The following is a 23,616-nucleotide window of genomic DNA, read 5'->3' as shown; positions in this document are numbered from 1 at the left end:
ATGTATCTGTACCTTGTGCACGGCTCGATTGTAATCATGCATTGTCTTTCCGCTGGCTGGTTAGCATGTAACAAAAGCTTTTCACTGGACATGACAATAAACTAAACTAAACTAAACTAAACTACATACCATTTGCTTGACTTATTAATATTTGTAATGCACTGTGACTGAGATGCTTGTTCAATTGTATTGTATTCCCCCCCCCCCCCCCCACCACCCACCCCCCGATGATCTTCCATCTAATTGTTGACTAGGCTTAAGTCAGCTCGAGATTAAACGAGACTGCAGATGCAGGAAATCTGAAATAAAATCAGACCATGCCAGAAACACTCAGCAGGTCAGGAAGAATCTGTGGTAAGAGAGAATGAGCTCACGGTTTTGTCAAAGAGCTTTCATCCGAACAGGGAAAGGGAATAAGCAAGTTGGTTTTCAGTTGCAGAAAGGATGGGAGAGGGATGCAGAGATCAAAGGGATTTCACTTGGGGAGTGAGGTCATAGAGCCAAACAGCATGGAAACAGGCCCTTTGGCCCAACTCGTCCTTTCCAACCAAGATGTCTCATCCAAACTAATCCCCATTATCCATGTTTGGCCCATATTCCACAACCTTTCCGACCCATGTTCCTGTTCAAACATCTTTTAACATAAAATTATTTAGTCACAAGGAACTGCAGATGTTTGAATCCTGCATTGAACACATAGTGCTGGAGTAACAGCGGGTCAGGCAGCATCTCAGGAAAATATGGATAGGTGACGTTTCAGACTCTGAAGAAGGGTCCTGATCCAAAACGATGCCTGTCCTTCCCTCCAGAGCTGCGGTCTGACCCGCTAAGTAACTCCAGACTTTGTGTTCTACTCGAAATAAAACCATTTTTCTAGGTGAGATTATTTGTGATGCACCTAAGAGCGAATAGCTGATTTTCCCATTTACTCAGTTGTTAGACAGTATTCCTTGGCAAAGGGGAAAGATGCACATTGAATTAAAATCATTCATCCTCACTTGTACCATGTGATCGTTTATTGTGATATTTACACGTACACTAGTTCTATCCTACACACTGGGGACAATTTACCGAAGCCAATTAACCTACAAACCTGTACGTCTTTGGAGTGTGGGAGGAAACCAGAGTCCCCGGAGGAAACCCATGTGGTCACAGGGCGCAAGTACAAACTGCATACAGACAACATCTGTAGTCAGGATTGAACCCACGTCTCTGGTGCTGTCAGGCAGCGACTCTACCACTGCACCACTGCTGGCATCGATGAGGCCATGGATGATCTGACCCTAACCTCTATTCTGGCCTCCTGTCTACCCACGGTAACCATTCACCCCACGCTTATCAAGAATCTCTCAATCTCTGTCTTAAAAAATATTCAAGGCCCAGCTTCCACCGGCTTTTATAACGACCAAAAACATTGCTTATCCATATTCTCCAGAGATGTTGGAGTGAGGAACTGTAGATGCTGGTTTACACAAAACGACACAAAGTGCTGGAATAACTCAATGGGTCAGGCAGCATTTCTGGAGAACATGGATTGGTGACATTTCGGGTCAGGACCCCCCCTCAGAACTGCTGCCTGACCCTCTGAGTTATCCCAGCACTTTGTGTGTGTTTTTCTGTAGACCAGCATCGGCAGTTCCTCATATCGACAGTGTTTAATGGTCATATATACCGATGATGGAACAATTAAATTCTTGTTTGCTGCACTTAACAGGCCTGGAAAGGTAATATCCCACAGATAATGTATAACAATCAAACTACGACAAATTAGCAACTGTAGTATTAGGGAAACATAATGTTGCCAAACATGAAGTCCGTTATCTAACCAAGGACACAGTCGAAAATCCAATGAATCATTCCTGTAACAATTTGAACTATTCACAAAATGCTGGAGTAACTCAGCAGGTCAGGCAGCATCTCGGGAGAGAAGGAATGGGTGACGTTTCGGGTCGAGACCCTTCTTCAGTCTGACCCGAAAGACCAGTCTGACCTGAAGGGTCTCGACCCGAAACGTCACCCATTCCTTCTCTCCCGAGATGCTGCCTGGCCTGCTGAGTTACTCCAGCATTTTGTGAATAAATCGATTTGTACCAGCATCTGCAGTTATTTTCTTATACAATTTGAACTATTACAGGCTAATATTATATTGCTCTGCCATCTGGTGGAAATCTGTGGTATTTAGTCAACACTCAGAAGCTTCTTCCTCCCCCCCCTAATAATAATATATTCCTTTATTCGTCCCACACTGGGAAAATTTACAGTGTTACAGCAGCAAAGTGGATAGCAAGAGAGCAAGAGATCATTCATTATAAACAAAAGATATATAAATTATCATCAGTTTTCTGTGTGTTCTTAGCTGTTATTGTTGTCTCGTCTGCTGGGAGCAGTGCTGGTTGTGCAGTCTCACAGCAGCGGGAAGGAAGGACCTCCTACATCTCTCCTTCACGCACGGGGTGAAGGAGTCTGTCACTGAAGGAGCTACTCAGTGCAGTGACAGTGTCCTGTCCAGCAGTCGTTGTCCAGCAGCGATGTTAGCTTTGCCATCATCCTCCTCTCTCCCACCACCTGCACTGAGTCTGAAGAAGGGTGCTGTCTGTATGGAGTTTGAACGTTCTCCCTGTGAGCTACGTGGGTTTTCTCTGGCAGCTCCAGTTTCCACCCACATTCCAAAGACATAGAGGTTAATCGGCTTGGTACAATTGTAAATTGTCCATCGTGTGTGCAGGATGGTGTTAGCGTATGGGGATTGCGGGTCGACGCGGCCTCGGCGGGCCCAAGCTGCCGTTTCCATGCTCTATCTCTAAACTAAACTAAGCTCAACATCAGGGCATGCCCACTCTAGGTTACAGGCAAACCCCCATTGTCTGCTTATCTCAGTGCTCAAGCTTCCATATTTGTACTGAAGGTCTGAAGGAGGGCCGCAACCCAAAACATCACCTATCCATGTTCTCCAGAGATGCTGCCTGACCCGTTGACCCTGTCTGCTCAGGGCGCCGGTAGCTAAGTCACAATCAGAGGACCCCAGTTTTTCCTCACTGAAGGGTTCTACTGGTCCAACGCACAAATATTCTTTCATTTGGTCCAACAAACCCCTAATCTTCCTGGAAGATGGAGGAGATGAGAATCAGGCCTGGGGTGTGGAAGGAAAAGCAAGGACATTGCCACAATAAAGGAGTGGGTCTCAAGTGGATTGATGTAATGGAACTATATCTCTTCTATTTTGTGATTCAGCAGATTGATATAAACTCTCATGCGCACTATGCTTGAATCGTAGAGTCAGAGAGAGATACAGTGCAGAACTAGGCCGTTCAGCCCACCAAGGTCAAACTGACTACCAGGCATCCATTTAGAGTCATCGAGTCATACAGCACGGAAACAGTCCCTTCAGCCCAACTTGCCCATGCTGACAAGATGCCCCATCCACTCTAGTCCTACCTGCCCATATCCCTCTTAAACTTTCCCATCCATGTACCTGTACAAATGTCTTCTAAACCTGCCCCACCCATGGTATTCTCCCACATTCCTGTCAGCTCCTCACGTACAAGTTTGCAAGTTAAATGGCATCTGTAAATTATCCCTAATGTGTAGGATAGTGCTGGAGTATGGGGTCATCGCGGTTCGGCACGGACTCGGTGGGCCGAAGGGCCTGTTTCCGTGCTCTATCTCTAAAGTCTAATTGGCAGTAATTTGGTAGCTATAATAGAGTCCCAACCCCAGCCCCTTTCTTCTGAAAGCATGCCCTTTTCAAGATGTTATCCTTTTTGATAGTTGAGTTTGCTTCCACGGAACACATTCCCGAATTCAGCACCGCTCCATAAATAGAATTCCTTTAGTCTCCCCTGGGGTTCTTCTGCAAATTGCTTTGTAATTCATATCCTTGAGTTACCAGTCTCCAGCTACGGGAAACTTTCTCCTTTATTTACTCCACTGAAAGCCTACATTGATTTTGAACACCTCCATTAAACTTGAGTACAGTATCTACGAAATATTAATGAACAGTGCAATGTTATTTAGGAAAATAACTGCAGATGCTGGTACAAATCGCAGGTATGACAAAATGCTGGAGTAACTCAGCGGGTCAGGCAGCATCTCCGGCTAGCAGCTGCGACTTACCTGCAGTCCGTCTGTCTTTGTGTTTTTATGTTGTTTTTTTGTCTTGATTGTACTGTAAATGTGATGTCGTTTTTTTGGATTGTGTACTATGGGGGGGGGATTGTCTCTTCCGAACGGAGACGCGACCTTTTGTTTCTGGGCCGTGTCTCCGTTCCCGGTGCGGCCTACCATCGGCCAAACCCCTGGAACTGGCGGCCTCCACCTGGGACTCGGCAGCTCGCAGCCCCCTGGGTGGGGGCTGACATCAGGAGCTCCGGCAGCGGCAGCATCTTCGCCCGCCCCAAATTGCGGGGCTTGTGTCAGCCCGCCGCGGACCTTTCACCATCCGGCGCGGCCTGGAACGTAGCAAGTTCAACAGCCTGACCGCGGGAGAAGACGGCAGGGGAAGAGAAAATACATTCTGGCCTTCCATCACAGTGAGGAGGTGACTAGAGGAGACTCACTGTGATGGATGTTTCTTTTTGTTTGGTGTTGGTTTATGATTGTGTGTGTTATTGCTTATTTTTATTGCTCTTATTGTTGGACTCTGGGTAATCTTTCATTTCACTGCACATTTATGTGTATGTGACAAATAAACTTGACTATTGACCATTGACTATTGGAGAGAAGGAATGTGTGACTTTTCGGGACTGAAGTTCTTCAGTCTGAAGAAGGGTCTCGACCCGAAACGTCACACATTCCTTCGCTCCAGAGATGCTGCCCGACCTGCTGAGTTACTCCAGCGTAGTGCAATGTTATTGGCTGTATGGAGGTCCCCGGAACTCAAAAGGCATTGCCACTAGACTCACAGAGTCATAGAGCACAGATACAGGCCCTTCAGCCCACTAGTCCATGCTATCCATTAAGCATATATTTATTTATTCACAAAATGCTGGAGTAACTCAGCAGGTCAGGCAGCATCTCGGGAGAGAAGGAATGGGTGACGTTTCGGGTCGAGACCCTTCTTCAGACTCGTTTCGGGTCGAGACCCTTCTTCAGACTGAATAGCATATATTTATATTGATTTCATTGTTTTTTTCCCAATTGTTCTGCTTTTCATTGTTTTTATTCATTATGGGAAAAATGTGGAGGCATTAGAGAGGGTGCAGAGGAGGTTTACCAGAATTCCTGCCTGGATTAGAGAACCACAAAGTGCTGGAGTAACACAGCAGGTCAGGCAGCATCTCTGGAGAACATGGGCAGGTGACGTTTCGGGAGAAGATTCAGCTACAGGGAGAGGTTGGATAGACTTCGATTGTTTTCTTAGGAGCACCAGAGGTTAAGGGAAGCCTTGATAGAAGCGTTTAAAATTATGAGAGGCAGAGGCTTTTTCCCAGGGTGGAAATGACCAACACGAGAGGACATAGTTATAAGGTGAGAGAGGAAATTTAAGATGTGTGGAGCAAGTTTTTTAAACAAAGATTAGTGGGTGCCCTGAAGGCACTGCCAGGGGTGGTGCTGAAGGCAGATATATTGAACATAAAAGAGTACAGCACAAGTGGTGGCCCTTCGGCCCATAATGACTGTGCCGAACATGATGCCAAGACCAACTCTTACCTGCTGGCACAATACCAGTCAATAATTCAAGAGTGATTTATTGTCATATGTCCCAAACAGAACAATAAAATTCTTACTTGCAGCAGCACAACAGAATATGTGAACATAGTACTCTGTAAACAATAACAATATTATATTTATATATATATATCTATACCTCTCTCTCTCTCTCTCTGTAGAGAGAGAGAGAGAGAGAGAGAGAGAGAGAGAGAGAGAGAGAGAGAGAGAGAGAGAGAGAGAGAGAGAGAGAGAGAGAGAGAGAGAGAGAGAGAGAGAGAGAGAGAGAGAGAGAGAGAGAGAGAGAGAGAGAGAGAGAGAGATATCCATACATACAGGGTGGCACAGCGGTAGAGTTGCTGCCTTACAGCGAATGCAGCGCCGGAGACTCAGGTTCAATCCTGACTGCGGGCGCCGTCTGTACGGAGTTTGTACGTTGTCCCCGTGACCTGCGTGGGTTTTCTCCGAGATCTTCGGTTTCCTCCCACACTCCAAAGACGTACAGGTATGTAGGTTAATTGACTGGGTAAATGTAAAAATTGTCCCTAGTGTGTGTAGGATAGTGTTAATGTGCGGGGATCGATGGGCGGCACGGCCTCCGTGGGCCGAAGGGCCTGTTTCCGCGCTGTATCTCTAAATCTAAACCTAAAAAATCTACACACATAAAACAAACAAACAAACAATAATAACACAAAAAGATAAAACCAATGCTCACAATTCTATGTAGTTCAGAGCTTATTTGAAGGTTGCAGTCTTTAATAGCCTGATGGCTGTCGGGAAGAAGCTGGTCCTGAACCTGGACTTTACAGTTTCAGGGTCTTCTCCCCGATGGCAGGAGTGAAATGAGTGTGCATCCAGGGTGGTGTGGGTCTCTGAGGCAGCGACTCCTGTAAATCCTTTCAATGGTGGGGAGGTCAGTACCCGTGATGGACTGGGCAGGGTTCACCACTTTTTGCAGTCTTCTTCGTTCCTGGGCATTCAATTTGCCGTGATGCAACCAGTCAATATGCTCTCTCCTGTGCACCTGTGGAAGTACCAGTGTATCCCTCCATCCCCTGCATATCCATGTGCCTATCCAAGTCTACAAAATGCCGCTATCGTGTCTGCCTCCACCACCATACTGTTTCTCTAATTAAATTAAACTAAGTACTATAGATCTAACAAAGAAGCAACACGGTGATAGATGACAAACCAAATGGCGTGCAACTTGAACTGGAACCTGCAGGTGGCGGTGTCTCCCTGTAAGGCTAATTAGAGTCATAGAGCGTCAGAGAGTCATACAGTCTGGAAACAGGCACTTCGGTCCAATTTACCCACGCCGACCAACATGCCCCATGTACACTAGTCCCACCTTCCCAATCTTGGCCCATAACCCTCTAAACCTATCCTGCCTATGTACCTATCTAAATGCTTTTTAAACGTTGTGGGCGGCATGGTGGCGTAGAGGTAGAGTTGTAGGTAAAGTCCCGGGTTCGATCCTGACTATGGGTGCTGTCTTTATGGGGTGTGTACGTTTTCCCCTTGCCCAGCGTGGATTTTCTCCAGGTGCTCCACTTTCCTCCCACACTCCAAAGACGTACAACCGGCCAAGATGCCCCATCCACTCTAGTCCCATTTGCCCACGTTTGGCCCATATCCTTCTAAACCTTTTCTATCCATGTAACTGTCCAAGTGTCTTTTAAATGCTATTATAGTGCATGCCTCGACTAACTACTCTGGCAGCTCGTTCCATACACCCACCACCATCTGAATAAAAAGGTTGCCCCTCAGGTCCGTATTAAATCTTTCTCTTCTCACCTTAAACGTATGACCTCTACGTTTAGATTGCTTTGGTTGGACAGGTACATGGGTAGGGAAGGGTTAGAGGGATATGGACCAAATACGGGCAAATGGGATGCGTAGATGGAGCACCTTGGTCGGCACGGACGGAGTTGGGGTGAAGGGCCTATTTCTGTGCTGTATGACTCTATGACTTTACCCTGGGTAAAAGACTCTGTGCATTCACCTAATCTATTCTTCTATGCTTTGTTGAATCCAAATTGTCGTAACCAGGGACATCTCAAGAACAGAATTTCCCCCTAAGTAACGATAAAACAAAATACCAAATGCAGGAAACTTGAAATCAAAACAAAACATTATAACTTCTCAGCTTGGGCAGGAAGGAACTTTAGATGCTGGTTTAAACTGAAGATAGACAGAAAGAGTACCCCAGTGATATTCACCCTGTATCAGCAGACATTTTATAATGACACTAAATTTAAATTTGTTTCATGTTGCAGTATGTCGTACACTATCGCTATCTTTCATTCCAAGATCCGCAATATGCTATCATGTTCCGATACAGCATTGTAAAAACTGAAATCTTGCTCTCCAATGATGCCTGAAAAGGTGAGACATTAGACACAAAGAGCTGGAGTAACTTAGCGGGTCAGGCTGCATCTCTGGAGGAAAGGAATAGCTGATGTTTCGGGTCAAGATCCTTCTTCAGACCCGAGACGTCACCTATTCCTTTTCTCCGGGGATGCTGCCCGACCCGCTGAGTTACTCCAGCTCTTTCTGTCTATCTTTAGTTTAAACCAGCATCTGAGAAGGGAGGGGAAATGAGGGACTTAAAGATGTTTTTCCATTCAGATTTATTCTTCCATTTGTTTTATGTCATACTTTCTATTTATTTATTTATTTATGTATTTATTTTTTAACTGTGTATATATATATTTATGTAACGATAGGGGCCTGACCTGCAAATTATCATTTGACTCTAGATATATTCATTATCTCTGGTCATGGCACAGAATGTGACTAGGGGAGGGATGGCTACTTGCCCAATCTTGTTTGTGAGCTGGAATGTTAAGGGGATGAATCATCCTGTGAAACGTAAAAGAGTCCTGACACATTTACATCAGTTAAAGGTGGACATTGCATTCCTTCAGGAAACTCACCTAAATATATCTAGCCATTCACGATTGCGTGCTAGATGGGTTGATGAAGTTTATCATTCCAAATTTCAATCTAAGTCAAGAGGGGCAGCACTTCTTATTAGTAAACATATGCCTTTCATCCCTTCCCAGATTGACACAGACACTTTGGGCCGATATGTCATTGTTACAGGCAAATTATATAACACCCCTGTTACCATAGACAATAGACAATAGACAATAGGTGCAGGAGGAGGCCATTTGGCCCTTCGAGCCAGCATCGCCATTCAATGTGATCATGGCTGATCATTCTCAATCAGTACCCCATTCCTGCCTTCTCCCCATACCCCCTGACTCCATTATCCTTAAGAGCTCTATCTAGCTCTCTCTTGAATGCATTCAGAGAATTGGCCTCCACTGCCTTCTGAGGCAGAGAATTCCACAGATTCACAACTCTCTGACTGAAAAAGTTTTTCCTCATCTCAGTTCTAAATGGCCTACTGTAGCGACCATAGAGAATGGTCCAGGTCGTCGAACCCTCGGATTGGCCAGCGAGGTCACGTGGGAACGCGACCATAGGGATTGGTCCAGAGAGCGACATCGCTGATTGGCCAGCGATGTCATGTGCACGTTTGGCGCCCGATTGAGTCAGTTCAGCGAAGTCTTCAAGGAAGACAGTAAGTTTGTATTGGTTGTCCTTTACCTTGTTGTTTAACTCTGTATCCGAATATTGCGGCTGCAATAAACTCCTCTTACAACCAACAAGTTTCGGACTCGCCATATTGGTGACCCCGACGTGATCTGGACGATCACCGACTGAGCAGGAACCCGACGCCTCGTTGACGATGACCGAGCAGGGCACACCGGAGTCAAGCGCGGCAGGCATTCATCTACCGTTGTTTTGGACGCACGCACCGCAAGCTTGGTTTATCCACGCCGAGGCTCAATTTCATATAAAGAAGGTGTCGGACGAATCAACGAAGTACTTCTACCTCGTCAGCGCTCTATCGCCGGACACAACCAAGCGCGTGATGCGGTTCATCGTGAATCCACCTGCGGAAAACAAGTACGAGGCCATGAAGAAAGTATTACTGCGAACCTTCGGGTTTAATAAGCATGGTGGTGCGGCAAAACTTCTGCACCTACCGGATCTTGGAGACCAACTGCCTTCCGTCCTCATGGCCGAAATGATGATGCTAGCCGGTAAGCATACGGATTGCCCTATGTTCGAACAGGCATTCCGCGAGAAACTGCCCGAGGATGTCCGACTGCTGCTCACGGATTGTTCGTTTAAGGACCCCGAAGCATATGCAGCGAAAGCGGACGCGCTCATAGCGGCAAAAAACAAGGCGAGTGGTTCGATCAACAAAGTCTCGACATCAGTGACCACGCCACAGCGACGGCAAGATGGCGCCATGTCTCCCGCCAATTCTCAGAAAGCCCGCCAAAAAGATCCGCACAAGCGCGGCTGGTGCTATTATCACCTACGATGGGGTAACGAATCCCGCAACTGTCGTTTGCCTTGTACCTTCGCGGGAAATGCCTCGGCCGATCGTACATAGGGGCAGTTACGATTGGCCAGAACCGGCGCCTCTATGTCCATGATCGATTCACGGACACAGAATTTTTGGTAGACACGGGAGCCATCGTCAGCATAGTGCCGCCGACCGACCTCGAAACCAGATCGGGTAAGACAGGTCCCACCCTCATCGCGGTTAATGGCAGCCCAATTCGCACTTTCGGTACACGGAAGATGTCCCTTGTGTTAGGCCTCCGCACGTACGAATGGCCATTCATCATAGCCGACGTCAAACAAGCGATCCTGGGCGCAGATTTTCTCTGGGCTTTTTCACTGGTTCCTGATGTCCGCGGTAACGACCTCCGACCCTCCGCCGAAGATGAGCACGTCGCTCCGACAATCGCCTCCTCGCCCAGCCCTACTGTCCAGGCCGTCGTCGCGGCCCCCGACTCGTATGCTGCGATTCTGGCAGAGTTTCCGGAGCTGCTCGTCCAACGTTTTGACACGCCTTCGGCTAAGCACGGTGTGGTCCATCACATCCGCACCGAAGGCCCTCCCGTTTTCGCTCGGGCCAGGAGACTACCGCCAGACAAACTGGTGGTGGCACGGGCGGAGTTCAGGAAAATGGAGGAAATGGGAATTGTCCGTCAGTCTGACAGCCCGTGTGCCTCGCCGTTACACATGGTCTCCAAAGCATCTGGGGGGTGGAGACCATGTGGCGATTATCGGCGTCTCAATGCTGTCACCACGGCTGATCGCTACCCCATACCGCACCTACAGGATTTTTCATCTGGGCTGGAAGGAGCGGTGGTGTTTTCCAAAATCGATTTGGTGCGAGGATACCATCAGATTCCGGTGCGACCGGAGGACATACAGAAAACTGCAACAATTACTCCGTTCGGGTTGTTTGAATGGTTGCGTATGCCTTTCGGTTTAAAGAACGCGGCACAGGCTTTCCAGCGACTGATGGACCGCGTGGGCCGGGGTTTACCGTTTTTGTTTATTTATTTAGACGACATCCTGGTAGCCAGCCCCTCCGTGCAGGAACACCAGGCCCATTTGCGGACCGTGTTCCAGCGGCTCCAAGACCACGGGCTCATAATCCAACCCTCCAAATGTCAATTCGGCCTTCCTGCTCTTGATTTTCTAGGGCACAGAATTACCCCTGCCGGCGCCTCCCCTTTGCCCGAAAAGGTGGAGGCTATCCGGGCATTTCCTAGGCCCACCACAGTAAAAGGGCTACAGGAGTTCGTAGGCATGGTTAATTTCTACCATAGGTTCGTTCCGGCAGCTGCGCGAGTCATGCGCCCACTCTTCCAATGCCTTGCAGGGAATCCGGTAGAGTTGTTGTGGTCCCCGACCGCTGAGTCGGCTTTTACAGCAGCTAAGGCAGCTTTGGCAGACGCCACCATGTTGGTCCATCCGAGCCCCTCCGCCCCCACGGCCCTGACGGTTGATGCCTCTGACGTGGCGGTGGGCGGGGTTCTGGAGCAGCAGGTCGGTGGCCGTTGGCAGCCTTTAGCGTTTTTCAGCCGGCAACTAAATTCGGCCGAGCTGAAGTATAGCGCATTTGACCGAGAGCTTCTGGCTCTCTATTTAGCTGTTCGTCATTTCAGGTACTTCCTCGAGGGCCGCCCATTTGTGGCATTTACGGACCACAAACCATTAACATTTGCTTTTTTGAAATTGTCTGACCCATGGTCGGCCCGCCAGCAGCGGCACCTGACCGCTATCTCCGAATTTACCACCGATGTCCGTCATGTCGCGGTTAAGCTTAATGCCGTTGCTGACGCCCTGTCTAGACCTGCTTTTCCCCCTATTTCGGCGGTGGACTGCGAAGTGGATCCCAAGGAGCTTGCAGAGGCACAGCTCCTAGCGGATACCGTTTCGGCTTACCGGTCCACCACTTCGGGATTGAAGTTGGCCCAGGTAGCTTGTGGGTCGGAGGGCACGAAAGTCTGGTGCGATGTTTCTCTTCCCCGTCCCAGGCCGGTAGTACCGCCCTCCCTTCAGCGCCGGGTTTTCGATGCCATTCATGGGCTGGCGCACCCGTCCATCCGCTCCACCTCTGCCTTGGTAGCAGCGAGGTTTGTCTGGCATGGCCTGCGGAAACAGGTAGCGGGGTGGGCACGTTCCTGCGTGCCCTGTCAGACCGCTAAAGTCCAGCGCCACGTCCAGCCCCCCGTACAGGATTTCGAGGTCCCGGCTGTTCGTTTTTTCCACATCCACGTGGATTTGGTCGGGCCTTTGCCTTCCTCCCGGGGCTACACCCACCTCCTCACGGTGGTGGATCGGTTCACCCGGTGGCCAGAGGCTTTCCCATTGTTTGATATTTCGTCAGCGTCTTGTGCTAGGACTTTGGCCCTTCATTGGGTAGCTCGTTTCGGGGTCCCGGCAGTTATTACCACTGACAGAGGGCCACAGTTCACTTCGTCCCTCTGGGCCGCGCTGGCAGAACTGTACGGGTCCAAGTTACAACCCACGACTGCATATCACCCCCAAGCAAATGGACTCGTAGAAAGGTTCCACCGCCAACTTAAGGCGTCCCTCAGTGCAAGGCTTGAAGGCCCGGACTGGGTAGACCAACTCCATTGGGTTCTTTTGGGCATCCGGACTGCTCCTAAGCCAGATCTCGGTGCGTCGTCCGCAGAGCTAGTATATGGCTCGACACTTCGAGTACCCGGAGATCTGTTTCCGGACCCTTCAGACCTGCTGCCTACAGTCCCATCAGTGTTAGCATCTCTCCGGGAACGGGTGGGCTCCCTGGCTCCAGTTCCGACTTCACGTCATGGGTGTCCCATGGTACATGAACCGTCTTCCCTGAAGGACTGTGAGTTTGTTTTTCTGCGTAAAGATGCCCATCGCGCCCCGTTGCAGAGGGTCTATCAAGGGCCGTTCCGGGTTTTACGTAAGGGAACGGCTACCTTCACCTTAGACATGTGCGGCAAGAGTGAGCTCGTCTCGGTGTCCCGGCTCAAACCTGCCCATTTGGACCCGGATCAACCAGTCCTGGTCGGTCAAACCCCTAGGAGAAGCCGACCTCCGTTAGTTCCGCGTAGTACGGGACCCCCCGTTCCGACAGTTCCTCCAGGACCCCCCGTTCCGGCAGTCCCTCCAGGACCCCCCGTTCCGGTAGTTCCTCCAGAACCTCTCGTTCCGGCTGTTCCGCCAAGTCCGGAACCTCCGGCTCCTGTGGTTCAGGCTGTCCCTCTCCGTACTCGTTATGGTCGCGAAATCCGGCTCCCTGCTAGGTTCCGCACCTCGGGTTCTGGGGGGGGTCATGTAGCGACCATAGAGAATGGTCCAGGTCGTCGAACCCTCGGATTGCCCAGCGAGGTCACGTGGGAACGCGACCATAGGGATTGGTCCAGAGAGCGACATCGCTGATTGGCCAGCGATGTCATGTGCGCGTTTGGCACCCGATTGAGTCAGTTCGTCGAAGTCTTCAAGGAAGACAGTAAGTTTGTATTGGTTGTCCTTTACCTTGTTGTTTAACTCTGTATCCGAATATTGCGGCTGCAATAAACTCCTCTTACAACCAACAAGTTTCGGACTCGCCATACTACCCCTTATTCTTAAACTGTGGCCCCTTGTTCTGGACTCCCCCAACATTGGGAACATGTTTCCTGCCTCTAACGTGTCCAACCCCTTAACAATCTTATACGTTTCCATAAGATCTCCTCTCATCCATCCTTAGCTAGTGTTTATGCCCCTAATTGGGATGACGCTGCATTCTTCAGTAATATCTTCCCCTGATTACCTGATTTAAATGAACATCATTTGATAATAGGTGGAGATATGAACAGTGTGTTGACCCCTAGACTAGACCGTAGCTCTGTTAAAACTATGTCAACCTCTAAGGCTGCACTTTCAATTCAGTTGTTTCTTGATACCTGTGGTATTGCTGATGTTGGGCGTACTCTTAATCCCACTGCTCGCAAGTATTCCTTTTTTTCAGCTGTTCAGGAATGTGACTATCATGCGATCGCAATTTCTGATCACGCTCCCCATAAACTGAAGCTTAATCTACCAGCCACAAAACCTGTTCACAGGCCTTGGCATCTCAACCCACTTTTACTTTCAGATAAAACATTTTCAGATTTTATCTCATCACAGATTAATCTCTTTCTAGAAATTAATCAAACACTAAATATGTCATCATCAACAGTATGGGAAGCAATTAACGCATACTTAAGAGGTCGGATTATTTCTTACAACGCACAGATACGAAAAACCAGAAATACCCGTACAAATGAATTGATGGTGTAAGAAAATAACTGCAGATGCTGGTACAAATCGAAGGTATTTATTCACAAAATGCTGGAGTAACTCATGCAGGTCAGGCAGCATCTCGGGAGAGAAGGAATGGGTGACGTTTCGGGTCGAGACCCTTCTTCAGACTAGTAACCTTGATTCACAATTAGCGACATCTCCATCAGCTGATGAAATTAAAGAATGCCTGCTCCTCCAAAAAGAATTTAACCTACTAATCACACTAAAAGCGGAGCACCTCTTGGTTAGGTCCCGCCATACTTACTATGAGCATGGCGATAAAACAGGGAGGATCCTTGCATACCAACTTCGCCAAAAAGCAGCAAGTCAGGCAATCCCTGAGATCCGGGATGAATCTGGTATGATAGGTATGGATCATTCTGTCATCAACTCACACTTTATGAGGTTTTACCGTAACTTGGATTCATCTGAATCGCTGAAGGATGATCAATTAATTAAATCATTTCTTGAAAGCGTTGAGATCCCTCACATAGACCCTGTGTCAGCAGCCGAGCTAGAGTCTCCGTTTTCAACAGGAGAAATTGAGATGGCCATTAGGAGTATGCAGTGTGGAAAATCCCCTGGTCCAGACGGAGATCCAACAGAATTCTTTAAGACATTTTCTAATCAATTGGCTCCCATTTTAAAATCAGTGTATAATGACTCCTTGTCAGTTGCCTCACTGCCTGAAACATTGTGACAAGCTACCATTTCACTTATTCTGAAAAAGAGCAAAGATCAACGGGAATGTGGCTCCTATCGTCCTATCTCTTTGCTCAATGTGGACAGCAAAATGTTTGCAAAAATGATCGCTCGCCATCTTGAAAAAATCCTTCCAACAATAATCTCACCAGACCAGACGGGCTTCATAAAAAGTCGGCAATCCTCCTTCAACGTTAGGCGCCTGTATAACATAATTTATAGCCCATCTCTACCCGACAGACCCGATAGTGGTTATATCTCTCGATGCTGAAAAGGCTTTTGATCGGGTGGAGTGGGACTATTTATTTCATACTCTTGAGAGATTTGGATTTGGACTAATTTTTTAATCATGGATCAAAATTCTATATAGCTCGCCAATGGCGGCAGTATGTACTAATAATAATATATCACCTTAATTTTCACTGACACGAGGGACAAGACAGGGTTGTCCACAGTCCCCCCTCCTTTTTGCGATTACAATTGAGCCGTTGGCTATAGCCTTACGTAGCAATAAAGATATTAAACGTATTACAAGGGCAGGGTTGGAACATAAAGTCTCGCTATATGCAGACGATATGTTACTTTATTTGTCTGATCCTTCCTCATCTCTTCCTGCAGTTCTTAATCTCTTAAGTAAATTTGGCAAAATCGCTGGCTACAAAGTTAACACACAAAAAAAGTGAATTGATGCCCTTAAATCTGGCGGCAAGAGAATCCCTGTTTGTACGTACGGTCCCGTTTAAAGTGTGCAGGGACAAAATAAAATATCTTGGTATCTGGGTCACACATAAATTTAATGACCTTTTCTCAGCAAATTTCCCCCCTCTCCTGTCCTCTATTAAAGAGGATATTGACTGTTGGGATCTGTTACTTCTATCTCTGGCAGGTAGGATTAACACTATAAAAATGAACATATTGCCCAAGCTTCTTTATATGTTTCAGTGTATACCAGTTTTCTTAACTAAAACGTTCTTCATTTCTCTGGATAGAAAGCTTTCTTCCTTTATTTGGAATTAAAATAATCCATGTATATGCAAAGCTATACTACAGATACCTCATCAGCAGGGAGGGCTTGGACTGCCAAACTTTCAGTTTCTACTATTGGGCAGCAAATATGAAAAGTATTTCTTATTGGATGGAAAGAAATGTGTTAACCACTGTACCTGACTGGCTAATTCTAGAGAGAGACTCTTGTAAGAACACCTCATTATTTGCCTTATTATGTTCAGGTCTGCCATATCCTGAGCCTATTACCAAATACACTGCTAACCCAGTTGTTATTAATTCTTTAAAAATATGGAAGCAATTCAGACAATCCTTTGATATCTGTAAATTCTCAATACTCGCTCCGATTGTAAGGAACCATGCATTCCTGCCACCTTCGACAGATGCTTCATTCAGTGCTTGGCTCAATCATGGGGTCTGTTCATTTAAAGACATGTTTATAAATGGTTTGTTTGCATCTTTTGCGCAGATTGTTCAGGAATTCAATATTTCCAGGTCACACTTCTTTAGGTATATGCAAATCCGTAGCTTCATATCTTCTAATATCACTCAATTCCACAGCCCTCAGACACACTCCAAGACTCAATTAATGACATCACATCATTCAGAAAGGGAAAGATAGGTGACATATATTCTTTATTAACGTGAGAAAACATGACATGTCTTAACTCCTTAAAAGAGCAGTGGGAAGGGGATTTGGGTATGAAAATTTCAGACTCCATCTGGTCAAAGATGATTGGGGGTATATACACATCTTCGATATGCATGAAGCACACTGTTATGCAGTTTAAGATTTTCCACCGACTGCACTGGACAAAAGCTAAGCTCGCCCAATTCACACCCAATATAGACCCCATGTGTGACCGTTGCAGGCAGAACCAAGCCACTTTAATTCATATGTTTTGGGATTGTCATCAGTTATCTAATTTTTGGCAAATAATATTCGATATGCTCTCCCAAACTACTAATGAATCCTTAGAACCATCAGCTCCCCTTGCTTTATTCGGTGTGGTAACACAAAATCTTGCATTAAATAATAATAATAAACTAAATCTTTTGTCTTTTGCCACGTTGGTGACCAGATGACAAATTTTGATCAGATGGAAAGATTGTAACCCTCCAACATTTGCACAGTGGATTAGGGATATGTTGTATTTTATTAAATTGGAGAAGATTAGGTATACTGTTAGGGAATCAGCTGACAAGTTTACATTGATATGGCAACCTTTTCCTAGTTGTATTGATGCTTTAGGCTCTGATAATTGTATGGTGTCGTAGTCTTTGATATGTGTGTATATAATTAAGAGTGGAATTGAAGTATGAGAATGGTCCCTGATATGTCTTAACATTCCGATTTTTCTACTTCCCTCTTCTCTGTTTTTATGCGTGTTAGTGCCCTAGATAATATGGTGTACTGCTTTAAACCTCTAACAATTTATCTTTTTTTTTAAAATCATTTGTAATTTATTTATTTATTTGGTAATTTAAAAAAAAAAATTTTTTTAACTTTGTCTTTTTTAATGCTTATGTTTATGTTTACTTATTTACTTATTTTCCTTGCATATCTTAAGTTGTATACCCTCTGAATGGTATTGTGGATGGGGGATGGTGGGTGGGGGGATATCTATCAGCACTAATGTGTTCATGCATTGAATTGTCAAAGCTGTATTAATAAAAAATCAGAAATAAACTTTGTTCAAAAGAACTAGTGTACGTGACCGCTGGTCGGTGTGGACTCGGTAGGCCGAAGGGCCTATTTCCATATTGTATCCCTAAACTAAACTAAACTATTGAATGGCAGAACATGCTTGATAGGCCCTTGTTGCCTGCTCCTGTTCCTAAGCTGTATGTTCATGCCTTCTGGTCAACTTGTTGGGACAATGAGAGCTTTGATTATATCTTCATTATCACGATTTTAGAAGGAAGGGCAGACGGCAAGAACGATTATGAGACTTCAAGACCATTGCAAAGGCGTAGATAACATGGTATAATTGTTGTGGAGACTGATGTTCCCTCAGGTCAAATTCTTCTTCTGGTTTAGATTTCGGCTTATTATTGTCTTATGTACCGAGGTACAGTAAAAAGCTTTGTTTTGCATGCTATCCAATAAGGTCAGATATATCTACCATACATGAATACAATCAAGTCAAATTCAATATTTAGAGGATACAGAGTGCAAAATATAATTCACACCATTGTAGCGCATCATATCATATCATATCATATCATATATATACAGCCGGAAACAGGCCTTTTCGGCCCTCCAAGTCCGTGCCGCCCAGCGATCCCCGTACATTAACACTATCCTACACCCACTAGGGACAATTTTTACATTTACCCAGCCAATTAACCTACATACCTGTACGTTTTTGGAGTGTGGGAGGAAACCGAAGATCTCGGAGAAAACCCACGCAGGTCACGGGGAGAACGTACAAACTCCTTACAGTGCAGCACCCGTAGTCAGGATCGAACCTGAGTCTCCGACGCTGCATTCACTGTAAAGCAGCAACTCTACCGCTGTGCTACCGTTGTCCATGGTGAGGCAGAGATGAATAGGACAGTACCCTAGCTTGTGGAAGGACCGTTCGGAAGCCTGATAACGGAGGGGAAGATGCTGTTCCTGTGTCTGGCGGTGCACTCTTCTGTATCTTCTGTTGGATGGGAGCAGGGAGAAGAAGGAATGACTGACAATAGACAATAGGCAATACACAATAGGTGCAGGAGTAGGCCATTCGAGCCAGCACCGCCATTCACTGTGATCATGGCTGATCATCCTCAATCAGTACCCTGTTCCTGCCTTCTCCCCATATCCCTTGGCTCCGCTATCTTTAAGAACTCTATCTAACTCTCTCTTGAAAGCATCCAGAGAATCGGCCTCTACTGCCTTCTGAAGCAAAGAATTCCACAGATTCACAACTCTCTGGGTGAAAAAGTTTTTCCTCATCTCTATTCTAAATGGCCGACCCCTTATTTTAAAACTGTAGCCCCTGTGTCTGCACTCCCCCAACAACGGGAACATGTTTCCTGCCTCTAGCATGTCCAATCCCTTAATAATCTAATATGTTTCTATAAGATCCCCTCTCATCCTTCTAAATTCCAGTGCATACAAGCCCAGTCACCCCATTCTTTCAACATATGACAGTCCCACGATACCGGGAATTAACCTCGTGAACCTAAGCGGCACTCACTCAACAGCTGGAATGTCCTTCCTCAAATTTGGAGACCAAATTCACGCACAATACTCCAGGTGTGGTCTCACCAGGGCCCTGTACAACTGCAGAAGGACCTCTTAGCTCCTGTACTCAACTCCTCTTGTTATGAAGGCCAACATGCCATTAGCTTTCTTTACTATCTGCTGTACCTGTACTTTCTTTCAGTGACTGATGTACAAGGATGCCCAGATCTCTTTGTACTTCCCCTTTTCCTAAAGGTGGGAAGTACACCTCCTAAAGACTGAGATGAGATGTCTTTGATTAGTTTGACTGCTTTTCCGAGGCAGCGTGAAGAGTAGATGGAGTCAATAATGGGGTCTGGTTTGCGTGATGGACTGGGCTACATCTACAACCTTCTGCAATTTCTTACGGTCTTGGGCAGAGCTGGTCCCAAACCAAGCTGCGATACTTTCTTTAGTTTTGTTTAGTTTAGTTTAGTTTAGTTTAGTTTAGTTTAGTTTAGTTTAGTTTAGTTTAGTTTAGTTTAGTTTAGCTTAGCTTAGAGATACCCGGCATGGGGGCAGCTGAGAGAACAAAGAGGGTCACAGCAGAGATGGTGGGGCGAGAAGGAAGAGGGACCATCGGAAATATATTGATTACTTTTGTAACTTTCTCGGCACCCTCTATGTGGCGACTCTTTGCATACATGTGTATTATATGCAAAACAAAGAATTTCACTGTATCAAGTTGTTTTGACAATAAAGTATCAATCAATCACTCAAATACAGTGTGGAAACAGGCCCTTCGACCCACCAAGTCCACGCTGAACAGTGATCACCATCCATTAATTCCATCCTACACACGAGAGACAATTTACAGAAGCCAATTAACCTACAAACTTGTACGTCTTGGGAGAGTAGGGGGAAACCGGAGCACCCCGAAGAAAACCCACACAGTCACAGGGAGAACGTACAAACTATGTTCAGACAGCACCCGTAGTCAGGATCGAATCTGGGTCTCCGGCGCTGTAAAAGAGCAACTCTACTGCTGTGCCACTGTGTACTGCAAGAGAACACATTTGAAGGTTATGAAGTAATTTATTCACTCAATGAACAGGAAGAATTCATGATTTCCCTTTCAGATGGCTGTCGGTCTATTTTTAATTTTTCCGAATAATTTGCTTTTAATAAAGCACTCACGTGGCCTCTAAAGACTGCCATCTGTTACCGAGTTTGGCACGTTGAAGGAAGAAGCTTCACAACGCTGAAGAAAAAGCAGAGCATTGGAATACAAGGAAGTGAATGTTGGCCCTCAGTTCCTTCCTATTTAATTGCAGTCTTGGAGGAGGGGGCAGAAAGTAAGGTCTCCAAGTTTACCCATGACACAAGCGGGTACTCCAACTACTCTCTGTGATTTGTGAGTCTCAGAACATAGAACATAGAACAGCACAGCACGAGAATAGGCCCTTCGGCCCACAATATCTGTGCTGAACACGATGAGGATGTTGTGACTCTGAAATTAGACTTGGATAGCTTGAGTGTCATGGAGTCTTTGGACTTTAGAGATACTGCGTGAAAACAGGCCATTCAGCCCACCTAGTCCGTACCGACCCATAATCAACCCGTACACTCGGACTATCGTATATACTAGAGGCAATTTGCAATTTTACCAAAGCCAATTAACCTACAAACCTGTACGTCGTTGGAAAGTTGGAGGAACTAGAGCACCCAGAGGGAACTCACTTTGTCCAAATAATGTACAAACTCTGTACAGACAATACCCAAGGTCAGGACTGAACCCGAGTCTCTGGCGCTTTAGGGCAGCAGCTCTCTATCACCCTAAGTCATCGGGTCATTGAGTTGTACAGCACTGAAACAGGCCCTTCGGCCCACCTAGTCCATGCCAGACTGGAATCATCCTCATCAACCATTAGTCACCCATCCACATTAATCTCATGTTCCTGCACTTGGCAATAACCTTTCTATGCCAAGATGATTCAAATGCTTACCTAGACACTACTGACTCTGCTACCACCAATCTCTCAGGCAGTGTACTCCAGGTACTCTTGGTGTGTTGCATGTCATAATATGGCACAGTACTATGACTTCATTACATCATTAGGGTGGTACAGTGGCACAACGATAGAGTTGCTGCCTTACAGTGCCAAAGACCCTGGTTCGATCCTGACTATGGGTGTTGTTTGTATGTTCTCCCCACAGGAGGATGACGGGTGATCTTATAGATGTGTACGAAATCGTGAGATGAATAGATCGGGTAAACAGAAAGGGAGGGGCTTTCAGAATGTTAGCTGCTATGTGAAGATTACTCTAATCTCAACCTCAAATAGAGGGACTTCACTAGAAAATAAGGAATTGGGTATGTTTTTATTACTAAACGTCTCCTGAAAGGACACAAAGTGCTGGTGTAACTCAGCTGGTCAGGTGGCATCTCTGGAGAACATAGATAGGTGACGTTTTGGGTTGGAGTCGCTTCCAGTGACACTGCCTGACCTACTGAGTTATCAGTTTAAGACGAAACATGCTGGAGTAATTAGCGGGTCAGGCAGCATCTCTGGAGAAAAGCGATGGGCGACGTTTTGGGTCGGGATCCTTCCCCAGACACGACCCGAAACATCAACCATACTTTTTCCCCAGAGATACTGCCTGACCCGATGAATTACGCCAGCACATTATGTCTTTTTTTCAGTATAAATCAGCATCTGCAGTTCATTGTTTCTACTAGTTGATCATTTTTAACAGATAAGCCAAACCATAATAGTTCAAGTTGAAGTAAATGGAGCGACCTTAGTTGTTTGAAGTCTGTAGTGGTTTGGTGCCAGGCATAAATCAAGGCGGCGTAAAACACAAGGTACCAGTATAGCTAGTGAGCACGAGCAAGTTCAAAAAACCCATGCAAAATACAGAAGTCCTGAAGTAGAAACAAGGAACTGCAGATGCTGGTTAATACACAAGAGAACACAATGTACTCAGCGGGTCAGGCAACTCAGCGGGTCAGGCAACATAGCTGGAGAACATGGGTAGGTGACATTTCAGGTCGGGGTTGCTTCCATTGATAACTTAAACTGATAACTCAGTAGGTCAGGCAGTGTCACTGGAAGCGACTCCAACCCAAAACGTCACCCATCTATGTTGTCCAGAGATGACTTGCTGAGTTACTTCAGCACATTGTGCCCTTTTGTGTATTAACCAGCATCTGCAGTTCCTTGTTTCTGCATCTTGTCTCCAGAAATGACTTGTCCATAGTGAGTGTTTTAACATTAGCATCCTGTTGTTAGTGCAGGGGGCAGGGCAAGTCACTAATCCTACACAAGGGGGGGAAAAAAGCGTTAAAGCCACCCAGGATTTCCTCTCTGTTTCGAACCGAGCCACGCACATTGGTATGAGATGCCATGAGAGCAGTTCTTGAGTGCTCACAATTCTGAATGAAAACCTAAGAACAAAGCTGAGATTTAAGGATAGCGGAGTGAGGGGGTATGGGGAGAAGGCAGGAACGGGGTACTGATTGAGAGTGATCAGCCATGATCGCATTGAATGGCGGTGCTGGCTCGAAAGGCTGAATGGCCTACTCCTGCACCTATTGTCTATTGTCTATTGTCTATTAAGAGGGCTCTGTTTGGTAACAAGACATTGGTAAAGCCACACTTGGAGTATTGTGTTCAGTTTTGGTCACCCTGTTATGGGAAAGATGTTGTTAAGCTGGAAAGGGTGCAGAGAAGATTCATGAGGGTGTTGCGTGGAGTTGAGGGCCTGAGCTACAGGGAGAGATTGAGCAGGCTAGGACTGTATTCCTTGGAAAGCAGGAAAATGAGGGGTGATCTCATAGAGGTGTACAAAATCATGAGAGGCATAGAAATGGGAGAGGGGAGAAGAATGAGTGGCTGAGGTGCCACTCATCCTTGATTCTTTCTGGTGGCCTTGCTGAGGCAGCTTGAGATGTAAACGGAACGCGTGGAGCATTGAGATTCATCGCACCTCCAGCATCTCTTGCCCGATGGGAGAGGGGAGAAGAGGGAGTGGCAGGCACCGACCCGCTGGGCCGATTGAACTTGTTTCCGTGCTGTATCTCTAAAGTCTAAAGTTGAAAGTCAACGCTCTTCCTGAGTGCATTGCTGTGGTTGCTGGGCCCAGAGGGGCCGATCGGTGAGTGCTTGCGATCGTGAGCTGCAGGTTTGGGAAACACGAAGGCCTGTCAATTCCCACCACAGCTGGTCAACCACATCCTTTCACCACATTACATCATGTACGCCGTCGCTGTGATTCTGTGCTCTGGAGTATCCTTCCCTACTGGCCCAATCCTTCAACCTCTGGTCAGTGGGCAGATGTCCCCACGTAAGTACACGTAGGTACAATTGCACCTTTCACAGTTAAGAACCAGGGGACATCGT

General features: G+C 46.4%; 1 long non-coding RNA gene across 1 annotated transcript; it reads right to left on the bottom strand.

Annotated features, from left to right (window-relative positions):
- Positions 1–20,215: 20,215 nt before the first annotated feature.
- On the bottom strand, positions 20,216–21,342 carry LOC144599161 (uncharacterized). The gene is made up of 3 exons (XR_013547969.1): positions 21,220–21,342; positions 20,411–20,474; positions 20,216–20,273 (listed from the first exon to the last, which is right to left on the bottom strand). It is a non-coding gene; the product is annotated as an uncharacterized LOC144599161 (long non-coding RNA).
- Positions 21,343–23,616: the final 2,274 nt, after the last annotated feature.

This window comes from Rhinoraja longicauda, chromosome 13 (assembly GCF_053455715.1).
Source record: "Rhinoraja longicauda isolate Sanriku21f chromosome 13, sRhiLon1.1, whole genome shotgun sequence".
NCBI lineage: Eukaryota > Metazoa > Chordata > Chondrichthyes > Rajiformes > Arhynchobatidae > Rhinoraja > Rhinoraja longicauda.
Note: the sequence above shows the minus strand (reverse complement) of the source record. Positions and strands in the feature narration are given on the sequence as shown.